The sequence below is a fragment of the Elephas maximus genome, chromosome 3 (assembly GCF_024166365.1).
Source record: "Elephas maximus indicus isolate mEleMax1 chromosome 3, mEleMax1 primary haplotype, whole genome shotgun sequence".
NCBI lineage: Eukaryota > Metazoa > Chordata > Mammalia > Proboscidea > Elephantidae > Elephas > Elephas maximus.
The window spans coordinates 26,606,097-26,619,026 of NC_064821.1; the positions used below are offsets into that span (position 1 = coordinate 26,606,097).

Genomic DNA, 12,930 nt, shown 5'->3' on the forward strand with positions numbered 1-12,930 from the left:
GTTTTCTCTTCTTGTGGAGTCCTTGTCTGGTTTAGGTACCAGGGTGATGCTAGCCTCACAGAATAAACTAGGAGCAGTTCTCACCTCTTCATTTTTTGGAAATGCTTAAGAAAGATTGGCATAACTTGTTCTGTAAATGTTTGGTAGAATTCCCCAATGAAGCCATCTGGTTCTGGACTTTTCTTTGTTGGGAGGTTTCTGATACTGCTTTGATCTCTTCATGTTATGCATCTGTTGAAATCTTCTCTTTCTCCTAGAGTTAATTATTTTGCTGTCTTTATGAATTTTTATCTAGAAATGTCTTTGATCCTCTAGCATTCTTCAGATGAGTGCCTCTAAAGTGAGTTTCTATAGAAAAGGGTGAATAGCACAGAAACCAATGAGGAAAAGCTTCTAGGAAGGATAGTTTTGCCAGAGTTAAGAAGTGTTGCTGAAGGGGGTGTATGTTCTTAAAAGTGAATGCTTTATTTGTGAATTTCCTGAGTTAAAAATATAGGGATAGACTGTGAACCTGTGTTCTTGGGTCCTTTTACTGATCTTTTTTTTTACTTTTCCAAAGGTGTCTCTGTAACATGGACCCACAGAATCGAACACATGTCTCTAAATTTCTCCTGCTGGGCCTCTCAGAGGATCCAGAACTGCAGCCACTCCTCTTTGGAATATTCCTGTCCATGTACCTGCTCACAGCGCTGGGGAACCTGCTCTTCATCGTGGCTGTGAGTTCTGACCCCCACCTCCATACCCCCATGTGCTTCTTCCTCTCCCACCTTTCTTTGGCTGACATTGGTTTTACCTCTGCCACAATCCCAAAGATGCTTATGGATATCCACACACACCACAGAATCATATCCTATGTCAACTGCCTGATTCAGTTGTCTTTTTTTTAGTTTTTTTGGATGTATGGACAATCTACTCCTGACAGTGATGTCCTATGACTGGTTTGTGGCCATCTGTCAACCACTTCACTACCCAGTCATCATGAACCTCCACCTCTGTGGCTTGTTTGTTTTGGTGTCTTTTTTTCTCAGCCTCTTGAACTCCCAGCTGAACTGCTTGATGGTGTCACAACTCGCCTTCTGCATGGATGTGGAAATTCCTCATTTTTTCTGTGATCCTTCTCAACTCTTCAACCTTACCTGCTCTGACCCCACTATAAAAAACATACTAGTATATTTTATTGGTGCCATCTTTGGTGGTCTTCCTGCCTCAGCAATCCTTTTCTCTTATACTTGAATTGTTTTCTCTGTTCTGAGAGTCCCATCATCAGGTCGGAAGTATAAAGCCTTTTCCACCTGTGGCTCTCACCTGTCAGTCCTTTGCTTATTTTATGGAAGAGGTATTGTAGTGTACCTGAGTTCAGCTGTCTCACCTGCTCCTAGGAGTGGTGCAACAGCTGCAGCGATGTACTCTGTGGTCACCCCCATGTTGAATCCCTTCATCTACAGCCTGAGGAACAGGGATATCAAGGGGGCCCTGCAGAGGCTCCTCAGCAGACAAGCATAGTGTCGATACCTGTGCCATCTTTTATGATCTGTGGATTAGAATTGTTGAAAACCAAACATGTGGAGCCGGAAATTATGCTCCTTTGGTCTCATAATTTTTGCAGATCTCATTGTTTTCAATCCTTTTTTATGTTTAATATCAGAATATTGATTATTTGGCCGATTTTTGGTGAATTGGGGGATATTCTGGAATCTGTGTTACATCATAATATACACCCACATTGAGTCCTATAACACCTATGGAGCCTTCTATATTTGTCATCTATGACATAGCCATCCTGTTGAAATGCACAACTTTCTTTATATTCAAATACAATCCCCCATCCTGTCCACACTTCATGCCTGTTGTCCATATGACATTTTATCTATCTTATCTAGTTAGGCAATTTAGGTAAAATACTGCTTGTTATTAGTCCTCAAACTTGGCTTCATTTTGGAATCATCTGGTGAACTTTAAAGACACTCATGCCGAAGTTGTACCACCAGAAATTTTCATTTATTTACACTGAGGTGTGTGGTCAGCCAGAAAATTTTTCAAAGCACCTCAGTGTGTACCAGTGGGCTGGCAAGGTTGGAGACTACTTATCTAAATAAGACCATTGTTCAGAAAAGACTAATATGCCTTAGCTCCTTTAGTCCTCATGAGCAGATACTGAAGATCTTAAAGCAATCAGAGCTCACAGTGGGGAAGATATGAAAGAATTTCTGGCAATGTGATTTTTCTCAATGTTCCTGCTTTATTTCTTCAAATGTCTTCTCCCTCCCTACCATAGTCCTGGTCATATGTGCTGGACATTAAGCTCTTGTGTCTGTGCTCCTAATTCACCTTTTTGTATTGTACTGTGTGATGCCACATTCCCATTCTTACTCTGGTTTTCCATCTGACTCTCTTGCAGTGTTACTCTGATAGTTGTCCAATGAGATCGCCAGCCCCAATAAGCCAATCTTTTCACTATATTCTTAACCTTTGGCATGGTCACTACTTCCTGTAGGTACTAGCTCAGTGTTACCCTCCTCCCATATTTTATACCTTTCAGACTTTCAATACTTATTTACCTAATTCCTATACAAACAATGTTCTTTAAAATTACTAGTGTGTTTTCTTTTTTCTTGTTTGAGCCTTGACTAATAAATTTTAATGAGGAGAAGCAAAGTGTGTTATAATGTCTGTACTTGTTTTTGTTGTGTTCCATCGAGTCAGTTCTAACTCATGTTGACTCTTTGCACAACAGAACAGAACACTGCTTGGTCCTGCACCGTCCTTGCAGTCATTACCATGTTTGAGCCCATTGCTGCAGCCACTACAACAATCCTTCTTGTTGAAGGTCTTCCTCTTTTTCTTTGATCCTCTACTTTACCAAGTGTGGTGTCCTTCTTCAGAGTCTGGTTCATCAAAATAATATATTCAAGTATGTGAGATTGCCTTTTGTTCTATGTACAGCTTCTGTGTGAGCACTATTAAGTGTCCTGGAATTCCCATTCTTTGCAATATTATTCATAATGTGATGATCCACACAGTCAAATGCCTTTGCACAGTCAACAAAACATTGTAGATCATATGCTACCTCCTGAAATGGTTGAAAGTCAAGAAATTATTGTTGATATAGTAACTCTGTTTATTCCTTCCATATTCTTTTCATGCTTCCTAGAATCTTTTAGTATTGCAACTTGAGGCTTGAATTTTTTCTTCAGTTCTTTCGTCTTGATAAATGTCCAATGTGTTCTTCCGCCTAAGTGTTTTTACTCCAGGTCTTTGCATATTTTATTTTAATCCTTTACTTTGTCTTGTCGATCCATCCTTTGAAATCTGTGTGCAATGGGAAGTTTACAAATGTACTCCCAAAAAAGGTGGTTGAGAATCATATACCTTACTCAAGAGTGTACAATTGGAGCTAAGGTGATGGTATCATATTTCCAGTTGCTGTGTGACTATAATGGTACCTGAGGATCATTAAAAGCCACTCAAGTCATTGTGAAATAATTTTCATCTTTCTTCTCATTATTCTCGGATAGCAAAGAGCCATATCCTAAGCAAAGGGAGGCTCATTCCTTTCTCTAGTAACAGCCTCTTTGGGAATCCACTTTGTAACCATGCTTCCCTTACTTCCGTCATGATAAATCTGTCTCGGAGTTACTTCTGTCTTTCACTACATGGGTATCCACCTTTCCTTTAGAGATGCTACATATAGTTCCTGATGCAGCAATGTGGGCTTTGAAAACCTGTGCAGTAACTTGTTTAAATTACTCTATCTTTTATCCCTAAGCTTAATCTTCAACTAACTTCACTGACAAGGAACTTCGATACCCAGTGTGTGATTTGACCTAAGTGGATGACAGAAGACCTTACAATTTCATCCTTACAAAATGAGTATTTATGCAGACTAATGGACCACATCTACTGCGGCCTTCACTAGACTGAGTCCAGTACAATGAGATGGTGCCCGGCTACAACCACTGACTGCCCTGACAGGTATCACAATACAGGGTCCTAAGCAGAGCTGGAGAAAAATGTAGAACAAAATTCTAACTTCAAAAGAAAGACCAGACTTGCTGGCCTGACAGAGACTGGAGAAACGCTGAGAGTATGGACCCCGGACACCCTTTCAGCTCAGTACTGAGGTCACTTTTGAGGTTCACCCTTCAGCCAAAGATTGAACAGGCCCATTGAACAAAACAAGACTAAAGGGTGCACCAGCCCTGGGGTGGGACTAGAAAGTAGGAGGGAACAGGAAAGCTGGTAATAGGGAACCCAGGGTTGAGAAGGGAGAGTTGACATGTCCTGGTGCTCTTAACCAATGTCATACAACAATGCATGTACTAACAGTTTGATGAGAAACTAGTTGGTTCTGTAAACCTTCATCTAAAGTTCAATTAAAAAAAAAACAAAACAAGTCCTTATGCAGTTTGAAGGCAAGGACTGAATATCATTAGTTTATATACTCAAAATATATATAATATTTGGTAATCTCCACTCTGTTTGTTATCGAATATATTATTCACTGACTCAAGAAAAAGTGAGGACATTTTGATATCAATACATCGAGTATCAGATGGACTACTAGACCTTCTATTGACTACTGAGAGAATAAACCTATGCTTTGTTTTTTTTTTGTTGTTTTTATTATTTATTATTATTATGAATGCTCAATGTCATCAATTTTTTTCAATTTAATAGACATGCAAGATTAAGAATCATTGAATAACGATGGATTTTGATAAGTCATACAAATAACACCAACATCACTACCAGTTGCTGTTGATTTGATTCCAACTCATGATACAACTCCATGTGTCTGAGAGTAGGCCTGTGATCCATAGAGTTCTCAATGGCTGATTTTTCAGAAGCAGATCACCAGGTCTCTCTTCCAAGGCACTGCTAGGTGGACTTGAACTTCCAACCTTTTGATTACCAGCTGAGCATGTCAACCGTTTGCACCACCCACAAACTCCAAAATGATCATAAGAGGAGTGGTAGTAATAATTGTGAGGATAATGGTAATAATGATGATGTAACTACACTATCAGGAACCTTTATTGAAGGCCTCCTGGTGCCAGTCTCTGAGCTAAAAGTTCCATGTAACTTGTTTTCCAGCATCTGTGACACCACCTTCCAAAAAGAGCAACACACGTTAGTGCCATTATATGGGTTATAACAGGAGTACAGCCTTTTTGTGTAACTTGCACCAGGTCATGACCTAGAAAGGAGTGAACCCAGGTTTGAATCTGGGCAGCCTGGCTGCAGACACTGGGCACCTAGCCAATAGTCTTCCCTGCCAACCTTCCCTACCATTTCCCTTCTCTGGTCACTGCGAGCTACTCATTGTGTGCTGCCAGGGGGTGCCACTTGCTGCGTCAACTACCAGGTGTATAGCTGAGATCGCAGGTAAGAATCACATAAAGAGTTGGCAGATGATAATAACTCTGGGCAGAACTCTCTCATGCTCCTACACCTGGGTTTTCTCTCTGCTGTCCATGTCCACTTATAATTTAGCTCCTCTCAATCTCAAAGAGAGACAACTCAGAGTATTGGATTCCATTTCTAGTTGGGAAACTGTCATCAAATAAAAGATGTGCCTTTGCTATACTTTGATTAAAACCTCTGGCCCAAATTACTCGACTCTTGAACCAAAGGATTTTCATTAGCTGACTTTCAGAAGTATATTTCCAGGCCTTTCTTCTTCCTCTGTCTTAGTCTGGAAGCTTCAGTGAATTCCGTTCAACATCATAACAATATGCGAGCTTCCACAGATGGGTGGGGGCTGCACATAAGGTGCATTGGTCGGGAATTTCACCCAGGTCTACCCCATGGGAAGTGATAGTTCTACCACTGCCCTCCTTGAGTGCTTCATAAAAAAAAAAAAAAAAAAAAATTTCATAATGTCCTCTAATTCAAATGAGCTTTTTTTCCCTTAAAGACTGAAGAATATTAAATATTCCATATGTTTCCTTCATAAAGATATATTACTTTCTTTCTGGATTTGTTATCTTAAAATGTCCTTAGAATTCTAATATGCTTTGGCCCAGTGTCCCTAAAGCAGGTGTGTTTGAAAAAAAGAATAGTGCAGAAACCAATGACAAAACAGTTCTGAGGATAGGTTTGTGACAACTGAGAAATATTGCTGAAGAAGAATATGGTCATCAAACTTGAGGACTTTACTTCTGAATTGCTTATATCCAAAATATAGACCCACTGTTGGGATCCTGTACACTTATTTTTCACAACTGTCTTTCCTTTTCCAAAAGCTGTCTCAGCTAGGATGTTCTTTTTTAGAGGTAGAAATTTTAAAACAGATGGGAGTAGTAACAGATTCTCAGAATAGAAATCCTCATTCTCTCTAAATGATTCCATCAGTTCACTGATTCTTCAAATTAGAAAAAAGAGAGTCTGAACTTCATGTTAAGATCCCTGCAAATTACCAGACAGAAGTGACAATATAGGTTTGATTACTCCTGAGAAGAAGAAGGGTCCTGACCCTTCCAGGACATTCACTTTTTTCCTCTCTCATCCCTTCACTTAATAAGCCCTCAGAGATTAGGAGAAACAGATCAGATAGGCTAATTACAAGCTCCGTGGTTTGCATTCTCAATACCATTTGGCTACCAATTATTAGCCTGTGTCTCCAGCCCTTCAGAGTGCCCGTCACAGTCTGCAGGCTACGTAAGTGTGTCTCTTCCTCCCAGAGTCATCACCCACGTTAGGGTGCCCATGCTTGAGTGTGTCTTCCTGTCAGTCCTGAAGAAGGATCCTCAGCCATCATCACCCACCGGGCACGGGAGGAACAATGGATTCTCACTCCTTGGCCATGCCTCAGCGGAGAGACTATGCACCCCAGTGAGTGCTGAGGGAGACAGGGACACAGGAGTGACTGTCAAGGGCATTGTTTTTCATCATCAGGACCAGCAGCACAGTTGGGGTAGTCAGGATGGAGGGCTTAGAATAAAGTCTTTCAGCTAAGTGGCTTATAAAGTTTATGTTCTTAGTATTGTGGATATCGGAGGACTTTCATTCGGAATTCTGTTCTTCTCTAACACCATTTCTAGCTTCCAAAGACATTGCCACCATCACAGCAGGAAATAAGTCCCTCTAAACTGTCCCCTAAGGACTCCTAAATGATCATGATGATAATGGTGATGATGATGACAATAATTACAATATCACCAAATCATATTGAGGGTTTCCTAGTGTCAAGCTCTGAGCTGTGGGTTATGTAGCTTTTCTTCATTTCATCTGCACAAGATATAGGTGCAGAGATTATTATAATTTTATAAGTGAGAAAAGGAGCACAGCAATTTTATGTATTTTAATCAATTTTAGATGTAGTAAGGGGTGAATCAAGTTTCGAGTCTGGGCAGTGAGATTGCATTCGCAGGGTGCCACAATCAGTTGTGGATCAGACCACAGTGATCCATAGGGTTTTCACTGCCTGGTTTTTGGATCCTCCACTGAAACCTGTTCAGCATCATAGCAGCACACAAGCTCTACCCAGGGATGGGTGGTTGATGTACACAAGGTGCATTGGATGAGAATCAAATCCAGTCTTCTGCACAAAAAGTAAGAATTCTATCGCTGAACCACCACTGCCCCTTATCACTGGGCAAAAAAAAAAAAATAATAAATCAAAACAAACAAACAAAAAAAACCCATTGCTATCAAGTTGATTCCAACTTATAGCGACACTATAGAATAAAGTACAACTTTTCCATAGGCTTTCCAAGGCTGTCATCTTTAAGAAAGCAGACTGCCCCCTTTTTCTCCTGTGGAGTGGCTGGTAGGTTTAAACTGCTGACTCTTGGTTAGCAGTCAAGTGCTTAACCACTGCAATACCAGGGCTCCTCATCACTGGGCACCTACCCGAAATTCTAAACTGTCATCCCAATGCTATTTTTCTTCCTGTGTCACTCCAGTTGAAGTGATCAGAGAAAAAAATGATCAAATCTCATTCATTTCCACTTCTCTAGAGCCTACACTAACTTGGCACAGCAGATGCCACCAAAAAAAAAAAAGTCTGTTAATTATTATTTTCATTAGTTAGCAGGAATGAAGTGTAGTCTCTGTGGCGTCCACACACTGGGTGCTTTTCTGCCTGTACTTTTCTCCCTTCCGGGAATGTCCACTAGGATTAGAGAGTTGAATGAGACTGAGTTGTTTCCCTCCAAGCTCTCTGCCTGGATCACCAGAAAGAAAAAATGGAAGGTTAGAGTATTGGCTAGGTGCCTGTAAATGGAGTCTCACTGCTCATATACATAAATAAAATAGGGCTTGTATGTGTCTATATCAAGATTTTCTCTGGTACATATTATTTTCCATTTAATAGGATTGACGACATTCTATTTAATAATTGGATAGATTTTCATAAAATGGGAAACAGAAAAAGAAGAGGGAAAAAGAGTAGGGGAAGAAAAATTTTATTATGTGGACTGAGACATGTTTTAGAATTTCCATTTACTCATGCATGAGTTTCTTGACATAAGTTACACTTTAACCTCTCTGCTGTATAATTAAAAGTACAGTGACTGAATCTTTCATGGCGTTGTATTTCAACAATAAACTGGCGACTTCAATAATGATTCCAACTCTGTTTAGAAAATCATGATTGAGCATTAAGTGCCAAAATTCCAGTGGATGAAGGATATGGGACTCAGACCTTTTCCCAGGCTCTGTCCCACCCAGGCTCTGTCCCATCCACCAGAGCTAAATGAGTGCTGTTTGTTTTTTTGTTTGTTTGTTTGTTTTTTGCACCTTCTTTGGTTCAAAATACCAAACAGAGGCAGAAGAATCTGTTCCTCCTCTTGGGATTTGATGAGTTAATCCAAAATTAGTTGATTAAGGCCATGGTTTATAGGAGTCTTTGTGGCATTAATATTGTGGTCACAAGCTTTTCTATGAGTAGCAATTCATTTTGCAGAATGCTTTGGAAATCTGAGACATGGAGACATTATTTCCTGTAGAAATGGAGATTTCATGTTGCGCTATCCTGGAATGATGACTATTACTACCTAGACTTCAGGGATACTTGTGATTCTATACCTTGTGGCGCAGTGGTTATGCTCTCAACTGCTAACCAAAAGGCTGGTGGTTTGAACTCACCAGATGCTCCACAGGAGAAAGTTGTGGCAGTCTGCTTTCATAAAGACTACAGCACTGGAAAGCATATGGGGTAGTTTCACTCCATCTTATAGGGTTGCTGTGAGTTGGAATCGACTCAACAGCAATGGTTATACCTTGATAATAAGAGTGTGTGATTCCTTTTTCTACTGGGAAAGCAAATGCTACCAATTAGTAGAAAAACTGAACACACATTGATTGTCACAACTTAAACAACTATTCTTTATTCATATATCTTATAGAAATTCTCACTTGTGTGAATGGAGAGAGGCATAAGAATTTTCGTAGGATTGTCCTAATAAGAAATCGAAAACTAAGATGAAGTTCCTCCCCCAAGTAATGCTATGCTTTATTTAAACTAGATTTTAACCAGGTGAATGTGCTTCACAGAGAGACTTAAAATACAATGTTGTGGGAAATGACATTTCAAGAACAATACTCATAGTGTGATACTAGTTAGGTAAGTTTTTAAGGAAACTATTTAGGGCTATGTAAATCAATGCTAACATTATGGAAATATTGTCAGGTAAATATTCCCCCTAAATTCATGTCAGTAGTTGCCTTTGGGGATGCATGTTCTGGAGAATAGGATCAGCACGGATTAGAGAAAACTTAAATGTTAACGGGAATATTTTAATTTTCTATAAAGTATGAGTTCTGAAGCAAATGTTATAAAACATTTACATATTTAATAGGGGTACTTGGTATTAATGAAAATTGAGTGAATAATAATAATAGCTAACTTTAATGAAGCATTTCCTAAGTGCATGGCAATGCCCTAAGGCAGTGATTCACACTTGCTGTATAGTAGGATCACCAACGGTCTCATGTATTGGGATTCTGATTTTACTATTTCTAGGCTGTGGCTCCACCACATGTCTGTCAGGTTGTCATACTGTGGTGGTTTGTGTGTTGTTGTGATATTAGAAGCTTTGCCACCAGTATTTCAAATATCAGCAGGGTCACCCTTGGTGGACAGGTTTCAGTGGAGCTTCCAGACTAAGACAGACTAGGAAGAAAAATCTGGCAGTGTAATTCTGAAAATATTGGCCAATGAAAACCTTATGAGTAGCAGCAGAACATTTTCTGATTCAGTGCCAGAAGATGAGCTCCTCAGATTGGAAGGCAGTCCAAATATGACTGGGGAAGAGCTTCTTTCTCAAAGTAGAACTGACCTTAATGATGGGGATGGAGTCAAGCTTTCAGGACCTTCATTTGCTGATATGGCACAACTCAAAATGAGATGAAACAGCTGCAAATATCAATTAATACGTGGAATGTGGAATGTACGAAGTATGAATCTAGGAAAATTGGAAGTTGTCAAAAAAATAAATGGAACACATAAACATTGATATCCTAGGCATTAGTGAGCTGAAATGGACTGGTATGGGCCATTCTGAATCAGAAAATCATATGGTCTACTATGCTGAGAATGACAAATTGAAGAGAAATCGTGTAGTGTTCATTACCAGAAAGAACATTTCAAGATATATCCTGAAGTACAACACTGTCAGTGATAGGATAATATCCTTATGCCTACAAGGAACATCAGTTAATATGATTTTATTCTAATTTACACACCAACCACTAAGGCCAAAGATGAAGAAATTGAAGATTTTTACCAACTTCTGCCGTCTGAAATTGATCTAACATGCAATCAAGATGCAGTCATAATTATGGGTGACTGGAATGCAAAAGTTGGAAACAAAGAAAAAGGATTGGTAGTTAGAAAGTATGATGGCCTTGGTGATAGAAATTATGCTGAAGATCACATGATAGAATTTTGCAAGACCAACAATTCCTTCATGGCAAGTACTTTTTTTCAACAACACAAAACGGCGACTAAACACATAGACCTCACCAGATAGAATATATGGGAATCAAATCAAGCACATCTGTGGAAAAACACAATGGAAAAGCTCAATATCATCGGTCAGAACAAAGCCAGGGGTTGACTATGGAACAGACCATCAGTTGATAACATGCAAGTTCAAGTTCAAGAAAATAAGAACAAGCCCATGATAGCCAAAATAGATAAAGACCATCCAATTAGAGACCATCTCAAGAATAGATTTGAGGCAATGAACACTAAGGACTGAACACCAGGCAAGTTGTGGAATGGCATCAAGGATATCATGTGTGAAGAAAGCAAAAGGTCATTAAAAAGGCAGTAAAGAAAGAAAAGACCAAAACGAATGTCCAAAGAGACTCTGAAACTTGCTCTTGAATGTCTAGTACCTAAGCAAAAGAAAGAAATGATGAAGTAAAAGACCCGAACAGAAGATTTCAAAGGGCGGCTCAAAACGACAAAGTACTATAATGAAATGTGCGAAAACCTGAAGATAGAAAACCAAAAGGGAAGAACATGCTCAGCATTTCTCAAGCTATAAGAACTGAATAAAAAATTCAAGACTCGAATTGCAGTAGTGAAGGTTTCTATGGGCAAAATATTAAAGGACCCAAGAAGCATCAACAGAAGATAGGAGTGTTGCAGAGTCATTATACCAAAAAGAATTAGTCAACGTTTAACCGTCTCAAGACGTAGCATATGATCGGGAACTAATGGTGCTGAAGGAAAAAATCCAAGCTGCACTGAGGGCACTGGTGAAAACCAAGGCTCCAGGAATTGACAGAATATCAAAAGAGATTTTTCAAGAAACTGATGCAGCAGTAGAAGTACTCATTCGTCTATGTCAACAAATATGGAAGACAGATTCCTGGCCAACTGACTGGAAGAGATACATATTTATGCCTATTCCCAAGAAAGGTGATCCAAGTGAATGTGGAAATTATAGAATGATATCATTAATGTCACAAGCAAGCAAAATTTTGCTGAAGTTCAAAAATAGCTGCAGCAGTGTATCGACAGGGAACTACCAGAAATTCAGGCTGGATTCAAAAGAGAATGTGGAACCAGGGATATCACTGCTGATGTCAGATGGATCCTGGCTGAAAGCAGAGAATACCAGAAGGATGTTTACCTGTGTTTTATTGACTATGCAAAGGCATTTGACTGTGTGGATCATAACAAATTATGGATAACACTGCGAAGAATGGGAATTCCAGAACACTTAACTGTGCTCATAAGGAACCTTTAGATAGATTGAGAGGCAGTTGTTCAGACAAAACAAGAGGATACTGAGTGGTTTAAAGTAAGGGAAGGTGTGTGTCAGGGTTGTATCCTTTCACCATACCTATTCAATTTGTATACCGGGCAAATGATCCTAGAAGCTGGACTATAGGAAGAAGAACGGGGCATCAGGATTGGAGGCAGACTCATTAACAACCTGCGTTATGCAGATGACACACTTTCTTTGCTGAAAGTGAAGAGGACTTGAAGCACTTACTAATGAAGATCAAAGACCACGGTATGGATTATACCTCAACATAAAGAAAACAAAAATCCTCAGCACTGGACCAATAACCAACATCATGATAAATGGAGAAAAGGTTGAAGCTGTCAAGGATTTCGTTTTACTTCGATCTACAATCAACACCCATAGAAGTAGTGGTCAAGAAATCAAAAGACGCATTGCATTGGGCAAATCTGCTACAAAAGACGTCTTTAAAGTGTTGAAGAGCAAAGATGTCACCTTGAAGACTAAGGTGCGCCTGATCCAGGCCATGGTATTTTCAGTTGCATCATATGCATGTGAAAGCTGGACAATGAATAAGGAAGACCAAAGAAAAATTGATGCCTTTGAATTGTGGAGTTGATGAAGAATATTGAATATACCATGGAGTGCCAAAAGAAGGAACAAATTTGTCTTGGAAGAAGTACAACCAGAATGCTCTTTAGAAGCGAGAATGGAGAGACTCTTG

At 39.5% G+C, this 12,930-nt stretch overlaps 1 pseudogene; it reads left to right on the forward strand.

Moving 5' to 3' along the window:
* Positions 1-572: 572 nt before the first annotated feature.
* LOC126071173 (olfactory receptor 7E24-like) lies at positions 573-1,503 on the forward strand (annotated as a pseudogene).
* The last annotated feature ends 11,427 nt before the right edge of the window (positions 1,504-12,930 follow it).